Source organism: Macrotis lagotis, chromosome 3 (genome assembly GCF_037893015.1).
Source record: "Macrotis lagotis isolate mMagLag1 chromosome 3, bilby.v1.9.chrom.fasta, whole genome shotgun sequence".
NCBI lineage: Eukaryota > Metazoa > Chordata > Mammalia > Peramelemorphia > Peramelidae > Macrotis > Macrotis lagotis.
In genome coordinates, this window is record NC_133660.1 from 38,122,374 (window position 1) to 38,141,213 (window position 18,840).

Below are 18,840 nucleotides of genomic sequence, written 5' to 3' on the forward strand. Positions count from 1 at the left end.
TGTACACACAGCCAGCATTCATATAGTACTGCCCGGGCCGGGCGCCGTGCGGGCCTTATCCTGTACACACAGTCCACATTCATATAGTCCTGGGTGGGCCTTATCCTGTACATACAGCCAGCATTCATATAGTACTGGGTGGGCCTTATCCTGTACACACAGCCAGCATTCATATAGTACTGCCCGGGCCGGGCGCCGTGCGGGCCTTATCCTGTACACACAGTCCACATTCATATAGTCCTGGGTGGGCCTTATCCTGTACATACAGCCAGCATTCATATAGTACTGGGTGGGCCTTATCCTGTACACACAGCCAGCATTCATATAGTCCTGGGTGGGCCTTATCCTGTACACACAGCCCGCATTCATATAGTCCTGGGTGGGCCTTATCCTGTACACACAGCCCACATTCATATAGTACTGGGTGGGCCTTATCCTGTACACACAGCCCACATTCATATAGTACTGGGTGGGCCTTATCCTGCACACAGCCCACATTCATATAGTCCTGGGTGGGCCTTATCCTGTACATACAGCCAGCATTCATATAGTACTGGGTGGGCCTTATCCTGTACACACAGCCAGCATTCATATAGTACTGGGTGGGCCTTATCCTGTACACACAGCCCACATTCATATAGTCCTGGGTGGGCCTTATCCTGTACATACAGCCAGCATTCATATAGTACTGGGTGGGCCTTATCCTGTACACACAGCCAGCATTCATATAGTCCTGGGTGGGCCTTATCCTGTACACACTGCCCACATTCATATAGTCCTGGGTGGGCCTTATCCTGTACATACAGCCAGCATTCATATAGTACTGGGTGGGCCTTATCCTGTACACACAGCCCACATTCATATAGTACTGGGTGGGCCTTATCCTGTACACACAGCCCACATTCATATAGTACTGGGTGGGCCTTATCCTGCACACAGCCCACATTCATATAGTCCTGCCCAGGCCAGGCGCCATGTGGGCCTTATCCTGCACACACAGCCCACATTCATATAGTCCTGTGCGGGCCTTATTCTGCACACAACCCACATTCATATAGTCCTGCCCAGGCCGGGCACCATGCAGGCCTTATCAAGCACACACAGCCCACATCCGTATAGTCCTGGGCAGGCCGGGTGCCATGCGGGCCTTATCCTGTACACACAGCCCACATTCATATAGTCCTGGGCGGGCCTCATCCTGCACCACACAGCCCACCAAAGGCCTATGGATCTTCTAAGTGTGTGCACACGTGCCCCTGCGTGTCTCTGCCGTCCTTGGGCATACACCGCACAGACGTCCTTAATTCTGTGTTGAGATCCTGTCATACTCCACTGATGATGCACTTGCGTCCCTACAGCCATCTCTACGGACTCGGTGTATCTCCTGTCGCTTTTGTGGGAAGGTGGAGTTTCCGTGGGGGCTGCCCAGAAGCTCCCAGAAGGCAGGCGCCGCTTCTCCCCCGCGGGCTCCGTGCCCTGAGCGCAGCACCCGGCCCGCGGCGGGCACCTGCCTGTCCTTGAGGGCCCTCTGCCTGCATCCGGCGGGGCCGACCGGCCTGGGCCGTCACTGCACCGGGGCCGGGCCCAGGGCGGGTTTCCTTGGCCATCCGGTGTCCCCAGCCCCGCCGCGGCCGCCGGGTCGGGGGGGCGCCGGAGCAGCGGGCTATGGCCTTGCGGACCGGGCAGCGCAAGGAGGGCGGAGCCCGTGCTGCCGGCCCCGGGGGTCCGGACTCGGGGCGCCCGCGGCTCTCGCGCAGGCTCCGCCGCCGGGACAAAAGCCCAGCGCCGGGCGCGGCGCGTTTGAAGCTTGGCGCGGCGCGGGGCGGGGCCGGCGCGGGGCGGGGCCCGGGCGCCGCAGAGCCGCCGCGGGCCCGCGCCCGCCGTGCCGCCGCGCCGTCGCGCCGCCGCGCTTCTGATGACGACGTGAAAATGGCGGATCTTTCGAAATCCAATCCCGGCCCCTGACATCCCGGCGGCGGCGGCGGTGGCGGCGGCGGCGGCCACGGCGGAGGAGGAGCCCGGCCGCGCCGCGAGCTGCCGGCCCGGGCCACCGGAGAGCCCGCGGCCGGAGCCGGCCGGAGGTGAGGGCGAGGCGCCGCCGCCGCCGGGCGGGCGCGGGGGGGGGGAGGGGAGCGCAGCGGAAGGGACCGGGCCGGAGGCCCCGAGCCCGGGCCGGGAGGACGGGAGGGCCGCGGCCCGCCGCGCCCCCGAGCCCCGCCGCGGCCGCGGCCGGGAGAGCGGGCGGGGGGCCGCGCCGGCGGGGCTGACAGTCCCGGGCCCGCCGCCGGGGCGCGCCCGGGGCCGGCCGACGAGCCGCCCCCGGCTCCGGGGCGTCCTGGCAGGTCGGCGCCCGGCCGAGCCCCGCGAGGCCGCCCCGCGGGTGGGCGGCCCCGCTTGTGGCCCGGGGGCCGGGGGGCTTCGTCGCTGCCCGCGGCCCCTCGGGGCCAGGGGCTCCCCTCGGCGCGTCCCCGCCGCCCTTCCCCAGCGCACGGAGGGGCCGGAGTCCTGGCCGGGCGGCGCGGCTGGACCCGGGGGACGGGGCTGCGGGGGGGCCCCGGCGGGGGCGTGAGGTCCCCGGAGCCCGCAGCTCCCCAGGAACGAACTTGGGACGTGCTGAGCAGCAAGTCCTGGGGAAGGTGCGCAGGTCCCGGGAAGAAGCCGACGCGCCCGTGACCGCGGCGGGTCCTGGCTGCGTGGGGCCGGAGTGTGTGTCTGCGGCCGCGGCCGCTGCCGTGGTTGTTGTGGTGGTGGTGGTGGTGGTGGTTGGCAGGGCAGTGGGGTGAAGTGGCCCAAGGCCACACGGCTAGGTCATTATGAAGTGTCCGAGGTCGCACTTAAACTCAGGTCCTCCAGGCTCCAGGACCGGGGCTCTATCCACTGTGCCACCTAGCCGCCCCCCCCCCCGGTGTGTAATGTCTTGCAAAATTTTATGCCCAAATGAATATGAGCTTTTTGTTTTTCAATTTCTTGATATTTGGGAACTTTGGTTTATTTCTCCCATGCTCCTTCCTTAATTGAATACTTAAAAGTACAAAAAGCAAAACCCTCACTAATAGGCGCACATCACCCACTCAAACAAATTTCTGTGTTGCTTATTTCTGATACGTGTCTCATTCTGTATTTTAAGTCCATCACTTCTGGCAAGGAGTTAGGTGGCATGATTCATTTTCGGGCCTTTGGATTTGTGGTTTGTGGTTGTATTCATCAGTTCTAAAGTCTTTGCAAGGTTTTTTTTCCCCCTTAAAGTTAGCATTATGTAAAGTGTTCTAGTCCTGTCATTTCATACCACCTATCTGAGTAGTTTCCAGATTCCTTTGCGGATTTTCTACCTAGATCACAGGAGTTCTATCCTGGGCCCTTTTCTTCCTCAATGTTATTTCTCTTCAGTTATCTCTTTATCTTCCTAGATTCAGTTATCATCTTGACAGTGATTCTCAAATCTCCTTATCAAGCTCTCAACTCTCTGCTGACCTCCAACTGCCTGTCACACATCTCCAATGAATGGCCTGTAGACATCTTCAATAGGTCTACAAATGGACATATCTCCTCTTCATCCCTACAAAAATCTGCCCTGCGGCCCACCAGATTCACAGAGTAGGCATCTTCTGCTCTTTTCTCTCATCCCTTACCAGCCTTCCCACCAGCTAATCTGTTGCCAACATCTCTAGTGCCCCCTTCTCTCCTCTGACAGTGCCACCTCACCCGGGACTGTTCCAGTGCTTGCTGCCTCAGTTCTCCTCCTGAGTGCAGGTCATCTTTCCCTTTAATAACACAGGTCTCTACCTACTCCACCAGTCCCACTGGTTCCCAATGGTCCTACAGATTTATTTTGTGTAGTATCTCATTAAAATGGGAGCTTCTGGAGGTCAGGAGCTGTCTTTGATCTTTCTGGAGCCACAGCTCTTAACAACCAAAGAAAACCTATTATCATAGAATATACATTATGGTCACAGACATTAAATTATGACATCTGAGGTGGGACTTTTATTTTGTCCAGACCTTTCATTTCTTTGCCATCTATTCCTCTATTCCATCAAAATAGAGCCAGACTTATTTTCCCACTTATCACAGAGGTCTTCCCAGTTATAGTTTTCTCTGAAACTATCCATGTCACCCTTTCTGATGGCATAGTTTGCTTATTTTGAACAATTTGTTTAGCCATTCTTCTCTTAATGGGCACCTCTTTAGTACAGGTGATTTTAGTAGTGAAGGAGGTACAATTGTGTAAACTCCTAGGATTTTTCCAAATACCTCCTATAGTTTCTAATGCTCTGACTTCTTCAGGAGATGAGGATAACTTGTGCCATTTCATTTTTTTTTTTTTTTTAGGTTTTTGCAAGGCAAATGGGGTTAAGTGCTTGCCCAAGGCCACACAGCTAGGTAATTATTAAGTGTCTGAGCTCAGATTTGAACCCAGGTACTCCTGACTCCAAGGCCGGTGCTTTATCCACTACGCCACCTAGCCGCCCCATTTCATTCTTGTTGCCACATTTGTAGCAAGCCCAAGAAAAAAAAAACATAAGTAGAAGGCAGGTGATACAAAATCAAAACTGAAAATGTAGTGTCTCATGTGATGCAAAATTACTGGAATTTGAAACAGTGATAATACAAGTGAGACAGGGCAGGCTTAGCCTCATACCAGGCAACTCTCTGAAGAGTTTCAGTGGGAGAGGAGAGGAGAGGAAGGATCTATTTTGATGTATAGTCTATGATATAACTTTTCTTAGCAGTTTAGTGTGCTGTCAAATCTCTTGGAAGAAATTTTCTTTTAAATTTTATAACTGGAAAGATTTTTGAAATAATTTGCTCAACAATCTGATGTGCTCTATACTAATAATTATATGAAAAATTATTTTTTGTAAAAGAAAGCTATAAATTATTGTAATGGGTCAGTTCACATTATTATTTCAAGGGCTTAATTAATGTTTCAGGCCCTGTATTTAAGGTTGGGGATAGAAAAAAGGAAAGATAACCTCCATCCTCAAGGAACTCACAGTTTAATGGAGGAGAAAAGCAAACAACTATGTGTAAACAATAGGATGAATTGACAGTAATCTCCAAGGAAAGATACCAGCCTTATACTACATGGAGAGAATCTAGAATTTGAGGTTAAGCCCAAATGACATATCCCCCCCCCCAACTTTCAATTTAAAACTTGACATGGATAAATACTGACTTGTAATGAATTTTAAAATGATCATCTTCAACCTAATGTACATTTACAAAACCATTTTACAGAAAAGTAGCAATTTTCTTTTAAAACAAATTTCCTTTAAAACAAATTTTCCTTTTCATGAAGAAATATCAGCAAAAATGAATTATTTCAACAAAACAGAATAGGATTATATAAGAAACTGAGCTGTTACATATCATTAGATTTTCTAATAAGAAATATACAATATTTCTTACAAAGCAATATATAGTAGTATATTACTTTTAAGACTGGAACAATGTGACCTGACTTGTCTGTGTCCTTTTATGAATTTTGCTGTCTTGTGTATTTTTAAAGTGTTTCATAGATGATTTTTCCTCCATCACTATCTCTACTGTTCTTTCAAATAAAATAAAAGGACTCTGGTTTTTTTTTTTAAGTGTATATAGTTAAATGAAACAAATCAACACACTGGCCTTCTCTGAAATTTTGTCTTTTCCTGAATCTCTTGTCCTTTCACCTTGCTGCTAAGAAGTGGATAGTGCGTTTGATCATGAGAAAGGATAACTGCAAATTGTAAGTAGTATAAGAAGTGAGTTTCAGAAATTTTAGCTGTAATTTTGATTATCAGCGATAGTTTCTCTAAGCTGAAAAGGTTTTACAAACCTCTAAACTTGTTGTATCAAAAAGTAGCCTACAGTTTCTTGACTACTTTGTTGGCTTTCATAATATGGTTTTATTATTTTGTTTGAAGTGTTATAATTTCCTAGAACACTGAACACACCCACTCTACTGAAATGAAGGCATAAAAACATTTTGAAGCCAATTAGAAATGATTCTTGAATTATCTGTGACATCACTCCCCTCTACTACTCGGAGAGAGTTTCATAACTTGAATCTTGAAACCACCATGCAGTTTTGAAAATAGTTGTATGTATTTATATTGTATAAAATTATATGTATTACATTATTTTTATAGGGTTACTATAAACTCAGACCTGTTCATCTTGTTTTCTTCATTATCTTGTAGCTTTTCCAGAAGTTAAATTATGAAGTAAAAATAAAAAAAATGGTGAAATTGAGTTCTTGTACTTTTATGTGGCAGTATAAGAAGATAAAATGGTATTCATCTGTTATATAAGTGTTTTAAGAGTAACTGGCTGCTTGATTGGAGGGGTAGCCTGGTGTAATGGAAGCACAATTCAAGAAAGACCTGGGCTCAAGTCTTGCCTCTGACTCTTATTAGTTTTGTGAAGAAATTTTTTTTAATTAAAAATTTTATTTATTTTGAATTTTACAATTCCCCCCCATCTTACTTCCCTCCCCTCACCCTCCAGAAAGCAATTTGTCAATCTTTACATGGTTTCCATGTTGTACATTGATCCAAATTGAGTGTGATGAGAGAGAAATCATATCCTTAAGGAAGAAACATGAAGTACAAGAGATAGCAAGATCAGACAATAAGATATCTTTTTTTTTTCTAAATTTAAGGTAATAGTCCTTGGTCTTTGTTCAAACTCCACAGTTCTTTCTCTGGATACAGATGGTATTCTCCATTGCAAATTGTCCCTGATTGTTGCACTGATGGAACCAGCAAATCCATCAAGGTTGATCGTCACCCCCATGTTGCTGTTAGGGTGTACAATATTTTTCTGGTTCTGCTCATCTCATTCAGCATCAGTTCATGCAGATCCCTCCAGGCTTCCCTGAATTCCCATTCCTCCTGGTTTCTAATAGAACAATAGTGTTCCATGGCATGCATATACCACAGTTTGCTAAGCCATTCGCCAATTGAAGGACATTTACTTGATTTCCAATTCTTTGCCACCACAAACAGGGCTACTATGGATATTTTTGTACAAGTGATGTTTTTACCCTTTTTCATCATCTCTTGTGGAGAAATTTTTTTTAAATGAAAAAACATTCATTATGTGGAAAGATTAAGGAATATAAATAGAAAATTAAGATAGCCATGGTTCTCAAGGAATTTATATGTTAATAGGCCAATAATTCTTAACCTGAAGGTCTCTGAAATTAAAAAAAAATTTGATAATGATTTCCCTATAATTGTTTTCCTTTGAAATACTTTGTCTTTTATTTTCTGCATTTAGAAACATTCTTAAATGGAGTATATGGGCTTCACCAGTGTATCAAAGAAATCTATGATACAAAAAACAGAACAATATTAAAGAAAAGAAATCCATTTATTTCTATGGATTCTAGAGGGTTTTTTTTTTTAAATAAATAGGGAGATAGGATATTCAGCATCTAGGACTGTCCGTCATAGTTTTTGTTATTTGTGTTACTAACATGATTTATTATATTTATAGTCTTTATGATGAAACAACCTCACATTTCTGGTATAAACTTAATCATAGTATATCATCTTTATAATAATTTTGTTGTAGCCTACATGATAATATTTGATTTTAACTTGTTGCATCAGTGTTCATTATGAATGTTGGTTTCTAATTTTCTCTGCTTTGGTTCAGATTTGAAGATTGTATTTGTATCAGGTAAAAATTGAAAGGGTGCCTTCTATTAAAAAGCTCTAGGAATCATAGAAATAAACATTTCTTTAATATAGTAAATTGTATTTATCCAAGAGCAATCATTGAATGTAATGGAGAAGGGTTAGAAGCCTTTTTGGTAAGATCCGGGATAAATCAAACCCCTCTACTATATAAAACAGCATTAGAAATACTGGCTATAGCAATAAGAAAAAGAAATCGAAGGAATAAGAATAGGCAAAGAGAAAACAACATTATCACTTTTTGTTAGTGATATTTCAATTCCCTTAGGGAATCAGCTAAAACTAATTACAATAACTTCAGCACAGTTTCAGTATATGATAACTCTACATAAATCATCACTATCCCTATTGGTAGCGAATAAAACACACCAAGAAGAACTAAAAAAAAGAAATTCCTTAAAAAATAATTTCAGAAACTATAAAATGGTTGAAAGTTGTATTATAAACTACAGAAGTAAGGATAGACTTAAATAATTGGAGAAACGTTAATTGTTCAAGGGTAGGTTGAGATGAAATAATTAAAAATACTCAAAGCAGTTTACTTATTCCATTCTGTACTAATTAGATTCTCAAAGAATATTTTATAGAGTTAGGGAAAAAAACAAAATTCATCTGGAGGAGCAGAAGGTCAAGACCCTTGTGGATAATCATGAAAAGGTAGGAAGGACCTTAATCAATGTCAGATCTTAGACTGTAATATAAAGGAATAATTAGGAAAAACAGTATGGTACTGATTTAAAAAGAGATTGATTTGTGTAACAGATTTTTTTATACAACAATATGAAGTCAACAAATATTGTAGTGCGGTCTTTTATAAATCCAAAGATGTTATTGGGGAGAGTGACTATTGGATAATAATACTGGAGAAATTGGAAAAAGTCATACCATAAACAAGGCAGATATTACCTATTTTTTAAATCTATTGAGAGGGGAAGCATTTATGGATAAAAGATAAGATCCCACAAAATAAAATAAATAGCTTTGATTTTGTAAGATTTAAAAATTTTTGCACAAACGTAATACAGTAAAAATTAGAAGGTAATCATAATGGGGGGAAAAAATCTTTGGAGCAAGTTTTTCTGATAAAGATTTCATTTTCAAAATATATGAAGAACTGAATGAGATGTGTAAACCAAAAGTCATTCCCACACAGATAAATAAATGGTCAAAGAATATGAATAGGCAGCTTTCAAAAAAGGGATCCAAGTTATCAACAACCATATGAAAAAATAATTCAGTAGTTAGAGAAGTACAAATTAAAACAACTTTGAAATTCTATCTTATATCAATGAGACTGACAAAAGATAACAAAAAATCAAAACGACATAATGGAGAGCTTGTGGGGGAAATTGATCAGGGCACCATTGGAGCTGAGGGTTGATCCAACTATTCTGGAAAGTGATTTGGAACTATGTTCAGAAAGTTACTAAACTGCAAATTCTCTTGGATCCAACTATTCCACTAATAGACTTATTCCCCAAGAAAGTATTTATGGCGCCCTTTTGTGTACAAATGGTAAAAGTAAGGGTCTTTTTTCCTTTTTGGAACTGGCTATAAACACATTGCAAAGGATTGTAGTAGAATAGTATTCTGTTATCAGAAATGATGAAGTAGATAATTTCAGAGAAACCTGGAAAGACATTCTGAACTGATGCAGAGTGAAATGAGCAGATTTAGGGCAGTTGTTCACAAAATGATAAATTATGTAGAAAGCAGTTTTGAAAGACTTTAGAAAGCTAATCAGTGAAAGAGTAAAGTTCATGTTCAAAAGAATGGCAAAGAAGTAGGCAATTCACTGCCTGCCTCAGACAATAAATTAAGAGGCAGTCAGATAATGTGCGAATTTGTTTTACTCAACTATGTGGATGTGTATAAAAAAAAAATTGCATTTAATTTTATATTTTCCTCAGTGGGAAGAAATACATTTTAAAAAATTTTAATCTTTTAAAAAGAAAGTTAGAGAACAATTGTAAAAGGGAAAAACAGGTTTTCACATTAGGATTGGTGGTCATTAGGGTTCAAAGTGGCAAGTTGAATGGCAGATAATGATGATGCATCTTCTTTAATTATAATAATAGTAGCTAACGTTTTAAAACAGTTTAAGATTTAATGTAGAGGGGTGGCTAGGTGGTGCAATGGGGCGGCTAGGTGGCATAGTGGATAAAGCACTGACCCTGGAGTCAGGAGTACCTGGGTTCAAATCCGGTCTGTGTGGCTTGGTCAAGCCACTTAACCCCATATGCCTTGCAAAAACCTAAGGAAAAAAAAGATTTAATGTAGGGCCTGCCTTACATATGTTTTCTCATTTGAGCCCCACAAAACCCCTGGAAGGTAGAGGCTATTATCCCCATTTTACAGATGAGGAAACTGAGGTTGAGAGTGCTTAAGTGACTTACTCCAGGGTCACACATTTAGTCTGGTGAAAAGACTTTAAAGTCATATTGATTAATGAATCAAGATGTATCAGTTAAAACACTCGTTTTGTACAGTCAGTAATAGTTGAAGGAACTGAGAAGGGGAAGATCAAGTATTGGAGTGTATGAAGAGTTGTCCCACGGAAGAGGGAACAGCACCATGCTGTGGAAACCTTCCACCAGACCCAGCAACTTTCAAATGCATTAATTAGATAATGTGGACCCAAAGGACATAAGTAGGACTGAAGATTGAGAATACACAGTGGGAAATTTAGGCCTGATTTAAGGAGTTTCTTAATAATTTGAGATGCCTGGAGGCAGAGTGAGTGTAATACTTAAGGAGATATTGGAGGTCTTCAAGCCGAAACTGGCTTATCAGTTGTTGGATGTCTGGTAGAGTTTCTTCTTCATTTTAAAGCAAATAACATCTGAAATCCCTTTCAGCTCAGAGAATTTGTGATTTGGTTCTGTAGCCTCCCCTGTCTTGTATTTTTACAGTTAATAATTGGAACTTTATTACATTTATCCATAGTCAATTCATCTTTATTAGATCCCACCCATACTTACATTATTATAATTTTGCTTTGAAATAAAATGTTTTATCTGATTTCTATTTTCTTTGCCTTTTGGGAAAAAGAAAAAATACAATGTGTCATTTATTATAGATTGGCACTTTGAGGTATTCCTTAAATTCTGGGCCTTGCTAGCCTGTCAAGATCTTTTTGAATGCCAACTCTATTCTCCAGTTTATCTGAGGATTTGATAAAACTTACTGTCTATGCATTCTACCTTTCATTGATTTTTAATGGCTGAAGCCCAAGGACACATCTTTTTGGTATTCCACTATAGAGTACTTTCCAAGTTAATATCTAACCCTTTATAAACTATTCTATAGGTCTGGTCATTCAACCAGATCGAAATCCACTTAACTATCAAACCCACATCTTTCCATTTTCTCTACAAGTGTAGCATTTATCAAATGCTTTGCTAAAATTTGTTAGGCTAGCAGGGCTGTCCAAAAATAAGAAATAAGCTTAGTCTGGCATGCCCAATACTAGATGAATCTGTATCTTTCTTTGCACAGTTTTTTCCCCCTAGCTGTTCTCTAACCATCCCTCCAATAATATTTTCTAGAATTTTGCTAGAATTTAAAATCAAACTATGTAGTTTATAGACTTCACTCTTTTCCGTCTTGTAAAGAGATATTTTTCCTTTTACCTCTCTAGGTCCCCCTCATATTTTCTGAGATCTTTCAGAGATAAAGGACAGAGGTTCAAGTATCATATTCCTCCAGTTTTTTCAGTACCCTTATATTTATAGTCTATTTGGACTTGCTAACTTGACTCATCAAGGACAAATTAAGTATTCTCTGATTGTCTTCCCCCATAGGGAAAAAACCCAACTCTTTAAGAGTGGGGTTCTTTGTATTTGTGTTCTTAGTGCCTAAAAGGTGCTTGTTGCTTAATTACTGTATTTCTCTATAAACCATTTTTATCCTCCCTTTTCCAGTCTAAAGGTTTGTTAGACAGATTAAAGAATTAACTAGTTCTGTCTCAGTGAATCTGTGTAATTGATGTGCATGTTCACTCCACTGGTATAGATGGTAATTTATCCATACTTTTGTCCATGATTATTCATACCTTGTCAGAAAAAGACTCTATTTACCATTCTAAGTCTTCATCTCAGTCTTTTTACATTTCTGGGACAGTGAATCTGTTATTTCCTGTTCTTAACAGTATCTCTTACCCATATGTTCAATGACATCTTTTATGACATTTCTTGTGTAGTAGATCTTCGTTGGCAATATATATACATATATGTATGTATATACATGTATGTATACACACACACACACACACACACATATATATATATATATATATAAAATTTTGAAGTCTTTTTATGGTCTCTGAGATACTCTGATTTTATATCTATTTCAGATTCTGCTCTGCTGTAGGATCTCAAGACTTAATTCAGTTGTGTTTTGGCATATTTCCACCTGTGAGCAGATTGCTGCGTATTATACCAAATTCTTGTTCGAGTGGACTAGATAGGAATTAAATATGTTTTTATCACTCTGTCTCTTCTGTGTTTTCTGGCTTGGGTGGGGACATGTTCCTGAAAATGAAGTTCTTTTACTTTTTTTACTTTTCAAACTATCATTTTCATAATAGCCCTTCACATTCTTAAACATAGGGACTAAGTCTCAACTTCTCAAGTCTTTTACTTCTCTTGTTTGTTTTTTTTGCAAGGCAATGGGGTTAAGTGGCTTGCCCAAGACCACATAACTAGGTAATTATTAAGTGTCTGAGGTCGAATTTGAACTCAGGTCCTCCTGGCTCCAGGGCCGGTGCTCTATCCACTGTGATACCTAGCTGCCCCTGCTTCTCTTGTTTGTTGCAACATTGGAGAAAGTAATTGAACTGCTTGAAAATGAATATCCAGAGAAAATTCAGACTTCCTAGACAGTTCTATATGACCATACTTTGGTGCTTTATAGGATTTAAGGTTTTGCTGATATGGGTAATCCTTCCTTTAACACATTTTGAAGTCCTTTCTGTCTTCTTACATTGTGTAAACCTTGTCCACATTTTGCTTATGTGATTGAAAAAAATAGAAAAGAATTATAACACAGTAAAGTGGAAAGAGCACTAGATTTAGAGTCATAAGAAATCCTAGACTGTAGATCTAAATTCTGGCTCTGCTACTTTAGTATCTAAGGGTAACTTCACTTCCCTAGGTATCAGTTCCTCTTCAGTTAAAATGAAGAGATTTATTGAAATGACTGAAGTCTGTGATGCTAAAACTAGTCTAAGTCTGCAACAGAAAGAGGAGCCTTTAAGTATAGTGTCACTGATATTTAGTAGCAGGGTAATGCCCCCTATTAACCTACCATTTTAACTGTCCTTTCTCAAGAATTTCATTTTCCCAAGATAGGAAATAATGTGGTAGGCATAACTTTGTATTTTAGGTTAACTTATTAATTCTGCATTTCATTTGTGGAGTGATTTTTCCTTCCTTTCCTCCAGACAAGGCACAAGAAGATTCCTACTAATCTTAGACTGGCCTCCGGCCTGGTGACATGAAGGCTTTGGGGTCTCAGTCCTATTGGCTTCCCCAGACAAACCCAGGGAGTTCAATTTTCCCCCCCTCTACTTTGTCTGTGTCTGAGTCATGAACCTAAAAGATGGATTATCTCCTGATTTTTGCCCTGCTGTTATCAGCATTGTCAGCTAGAATTGGAGGGAACAGTTTCTCCCAGATGAAAGTGCCCATATAGTCGCTGTTAAAGTTCATTTTATTGCTTGATGCATCATTGGATAACAGGGTCCAAGCAGAAGAGTCTAACATCTTATCCTAGAGAAATTACATCTGATCCTGTATTTTAAGGATTCTAGATCACTTGAAAAATTGTTCTCAGAACTTTTCCAATTTGTTATCAATTTATGCAGGTTAAAAAAAAATCTCATTTCTTCATTAAATAAATGTTTTTTTAAGTTACTTAATTTTTTCCTATTGCATTCAGAGATAGTTTTCAACATTCATCTTTTTTGTTAGATTTTGAGTTCCACATTTTTCTATCTCCCTCCCTACTCTCCCCCTTCCCCACCACAGCGAGTGATTTGATATAGGTTTTACATGTATAATCACAAGCAAATATTTATTGAACTTTACTGTATGTTGTAGGCAATGGACTAAACTCTTAGGAGATAAAGACAAAGGAAAAAACAAATTGAGAAGTTAACTTTTTTATACATAGAAAGAGTAAGTCCAGGTTAATTTGAGGAAAGTGAGAGAGCACTAAACTCCAGGGGTTTCAGTCTTGCCCCACCATGGTCCCTGAAGGAAATCTTTTTTATTTTATTTTTCAGTTTCATGTTATGAAAGTTTTATGACATTCATTCACATGCATATGCATATTTTTAAGTTACATAATTTCCTTCCACCCTCCCTTCTCACCCCCTTCTCCTCATCGGTGAACAGTCTGGTGAGTTTTTGTGTTTCACATGCTTATATATTAGTCCTTTTCTATTTGAGGAATGAAGATTAAGGGAAATAAAAGAAAACCCTGAGATAGCAAAGAAAAATATAAGAGAAATTTTAAAAAAGTGAATGTAGTGTTCTTTCAGATTCTGTAGATTTTTTTTTTGTTCTGTTCTGTTTTGTTTTTCTTCCTCTGGATGTCGATGGCATTGGTCCATAGCAGGTCTCCCAGGGTTGTCCTAGTTTTCTGAAGAAGAGCTGCATCCATCAAGGTTGATCAACTCACAGTGTTGTTGCTAATGTGTGCATTGTTCTCTTGGTTCTGTTCCTTTTGCTCAACATCAGTTTCTATAATTCTTTCCATGCTTCTGTAGAGTCCGACCATTCATAGGTTTTTATAGAACAATAATATTCCATAACATTTATATACCATAACTTGTTTAACTATTCCCCAATTGATGGGCCTCCCCTCAATTTCCAATTCTTTGCCACTCCAAAAAAGAGCCGCTATGAATATTTTGGAGCATGTCAGATTTTTTCCCATTTTTTTTTATAATTTCTTTTGGATATAGACCTAGAATGGTTTTGCTGGGTCAAAGGGTATGTTCAGTTTTATTGCTCTTTGGGCATAGTTCCATATTAACTTCCAGAATGGTTGGATCTGTTCGCAATTCTACCAGCAGTGCATCAATGCCCCAATCCTCCCACAACCTCTCCAGCATTGATCGTTTTCCTCTTTTGTCATCTTAGCCAATCTGATGAGTGTGAGGTGGAACCTCATAGTTGTTTCAATTCCTGAAGGAAGTCTTGAAGGAAACCAATTCTTCAAAGAGGGTGGGCAAGGAAAGAGTTTAGCCTGGTATGGGGAGCAGAAAGGGAATGGGATGTGACCTTTGGGAATAACAATAAGAGGTTAGCTTGACTATAATGAAGAGTGAAAATGAGAAGTCAGTTGGCATTGTATCCCAGGGGTGATAGGGTAAAGTTCTTTTAGGAAGAGGTTTGACAAATTGTGATTTTTGAAGGAGAGATTTTAAGCCTGGAAATTATTTGGGAGGGATTGTAGTTAGTCAGATGAAATATGAAGGACTGAACTAAGATGAACTTACTCATAGGAAGAGGAAAGAGGATAATTGTAGAGATAATGAAGGGACCAACTTGACAACTGGTTAACTCTATCAGTGCCAGAACTTCCTTCTGGTCTTCTTCTTGCTAGCCACACCTGCCCAGCCCAACCCACACCCCTAATTCTGAATCATAGTCCAGTCAATGCTGCTCTTGATCCTACTACAGGTAAGGGCAACTCAGTTTATTCCCCCATTGACTACAGTCTTCCCCTTTGGAATGTGAACTCCTTGAGGGTGGAAACTCCCTCTGCTTCTGTATTTGTGTTCCCAATGGTTAGCACAGTTCTCAAACACATATTAAGTGTTCAACAAATGCTTTTTTATTCATGTGGGGAAGTGAAGAATAAAGGAGGACTCAGTTTGGGAATAACCAAAAGGATGCAGTATCCTCAGTAGAAATGGAGAAGACTGGAAGAGAGATAGGTTAAAGAGTTATTCACCTGGAGTCTGGGAACTTGCTTTTTAAAATATTCTGATCACTGGTTTACTTTATAATCCTATGTATTTTGTAATAGATATTTAAAAACATTATTCTGAGGAAAGGCCTGTAGTTCCCTGGTATTTGGATTGCTTCCTCCTGACTCCTTATAGTATTTTTCCTTTGAGGTGGAAGCATTCCATTGTGATGTTGATGAGACTTTGTCTTTTGGGACTCCTCTCAAGAGATGACTGATGGATTCTTTATATCTTTATGTTGCCTTCTGATTCTAGGGGATTAGGATAACTTTGATTTATGATTTCTTGAAATATTGAGTTTTTCTCTTAACCCCTCTTAACCCCTCTCAAGGTTGTTTTTTTTTTTTTTGGAGGGAGGAGTCATGGTTTTCTGGGAGGCCAGTGATTCTTAAATTACCTTTCCTTGCCCTGTTTTTCAGGTCAATTGCTTTTGATATCAGATATCTTACCTTTTGTATTTTTTCCAGTCTTTTATTTTGCTATAATATTAACTGTCTAATAGAATCATTATTTCTGTTTAGTCTCTCCTAGTTTTCAGGGAATCCATTTTTAGGGTAAGGTTTGCTACTTTCCTTTATGAGCTTCTTACATTTCTATTCATTATTTCCTCCAGAGTTTTATTTTTTTTTCCATTTCTTGTTTCATTTCTTAGAGTTTTTCATGAAGTCCTTGTGTAATATCATTATTTTCCTTTTGAGTCTCAACAGTGGTTACGCAGTTACTCTTTTCTTTGAGGTGAATTCTAGGGCTGCAGTGGATTTTCACACTGGTCAGTTCTTTGCTATCCTCATCCGTTCAGCGTTAGTGCAGGGTCAAACTTTGTCCCCTCTCAAGGTTTGAATATGTGTGATAATCACCCCCCCCAGGTTAGGTCCCCTCATTCTTGGACATCTCTTTCTACAAGAGATGAAGTTTTTCCATCCACCCAACCACCTTGCCTTCTCCCCTTTGCCCCATCATCTTTTATCTGTTTTGGATCTATCTCTATGTACATTCCATTAGAATGAATCCTTTAGGCTTTAAATGGTCTTATTTTTTTTATGTCCCCAGAAGGAAGCTCAGCACTTGAATTGACTGATGAGTCATTTTGTTTAGAATTCTTTGTTGGTCACTGTTCACCATGTACCAAACCCTGAACTAAGCTCTTGATTACAGGTGAAAAAGAAAGAGAACCCCTGCTTTCAAGGACCTGAGATTTCCAAGTGGAGGGACAAGGTCCTCATGTTGGAACATGGTGGTAAAATCTTGAGTCAAAGCAGGGCCAGGAGGGCCATGAAACCTGCCTGGCTTGAACTTGGACATCTGGGAAGGATGTCACCAATAAGCCAAGGGAAGCAGTCTAGTCTGGTGGAGGGCTGTTTCAAATGCTGAGGGAAGCTCCAAGAGCAAAAGGCCTCTAAGTTGTGGAAGTGGGAGCCTGGTTGTTTCCCCTACATATCTGACACATTAGAGACAGTTCTTGAAATGATTATTATTTTTTTTTAGGGTTTTTTTTCCAAAGCAAATGGGGTTAAGTGGCTTGCGCAAGGCCACACAGCTAGGTAATTATTAAGTGTCTGAGGCCGGATTTGAACCCAGGTACTCCGGACTCCAGGGCCAGTGCTTTATCCACTATGCCACCTAGCTGCCGAAATGATTATTTTTAATTTACACAAGGTCAGATTTTTTTCAGCATTTCTTCAGTTTTGTGTAGACAGTGTAAATAGAGTAGCTGGACATTTTGAACTAGGTTGACTTGAGGTTAAAATCATCTGAATTAAAATTCCATCTCTGACACTAGCTTTGTAACTCTAGGCAGATCTCTTAACTTAGGCATTGATCTCTGTGGATGAAAGGCATTCTCACATCAGGAGTTACTTGTACTAATCAAATCACAACTCTTTAGGGTGCATTTTGTCTTAATAGATTGTAGTGTTGGGATAGTTAGGTGGCTCAGTGAGGGGGGCTAGGTGGCACAGTTAATAGAGGACCGGCCCTGGAGTCCGGAGTACCTGGGTTCAAATCCGGCCTCAGACACTTAATAATTACCTAGCTGTGTGGCCTTAGGCAAGCCATTTAAATCCCCATTTACCTTTCAAAAAAACTAAGGAAAAAAAGACTAAATGATCAAGGAACACTACAATCTATTTTTTTTTTAGTCATTTAGTCTTAAGAAAACTTAATCCAAAGAACACTATAGAAATGGGATAGTATTTTACTTTTCTAATATTTCTAAAGTAAGTCTTTTTATGCTCCATATTACTTCACCTTGGTTTCAGGTGTTCTACAGTGACATAATGTTTATCTTTGTAAGTGCAACTTTGTTAGTGATGACAATTATGGTTCTTTCTAAATTGTGATGTTGTGTTGTTTCCCTTATCAGAAAACATTTATTAGGCATTAGACCCTGAAGTAGCAATGACAAAAATCAACAGTTTCTGTTCTCTAAACTTGTATATCTTTGTCAGGGGAAACAACCTGTATATGTGGAAGTAAACTAGTCAGTCAACAAACCTTTGTTTAGGGGCAACTAGGTAGTGCAGTGGATAGAGCACCGATTCTGGAGTCAAGAGGACTTGAGTTCAAATCCGGCCTCAGACATTTAATAATTACCTAGCTGTGTGGCCTTGGGCAAGTCACTTAACCCCATTGCCTTGTCAAAAAAAAGAAAGAAACCTTTCTTTAAGCTCCTATCTTACATGAGGCCTTGTGTTAAGAGTTGAGTCTACCAAGGCAAAATGAAAATATCCCATTCTCTATTCCCCAGCCTTTCAGGTTAACTTGAAGGGTGCCAGCAATTTGAGGGAACCAGGAGAAGTAGTACCCCCATCAGTTCTAAGTTTTACCGAGAAACAGGTTACGTGGTTTGGTTGGAAGTATGTCATTATAAATAATGCTTATCTTCATAGACTTTCAAAGTGATGTGACTCATTTCTCTCTGGAAGATTTTCACTGGCCTTTGGCCTAAAGTAGTTAGACCCAGACCTGCATAGATTTCTTGTCCTGGGCATTTGAAATGACTGACTAGGCTTATAGATGAAATGGGACCATACTCCAAAGGTTTCCTGGATATGAAGCTATTACTAAAATGTGACTTTAGCCCAATTTAATTGACTCCCTTGACTGAGTGAATGAAAAACTATTCATTAAACACATACTATGCCAGGGAACTGTGCTTGGGTTATTGACTCAAAA

At 40.7% G+C, this 18,840-nt stretch overlaps 1 protein-coding gene across 2 annotated transcripts in view; it reads left to right on the top strand.

Moving 5' to 3' along the window:
• The first annotated feature begins 1,996 nt into the window (after positions 1 to 1,996).
• Positions 1,997 to 18,840, top strand: part of LIN54 (lin-54 DREAM MuvB core complex component) — a 79,391-nt gene continuing 62,547 nt past the window's right edge. For both annotated transcript variants that reach the window (XM_074228507.1, XM_074228508.1), the window contains exon 1: positions 1,997 to 2,081. The gene's annotated coding sequence lies outside the window, so the exon portion shown is untranslated. The remainder of the gene's footprint in view (positions 2,082 to 18,840) is intronic.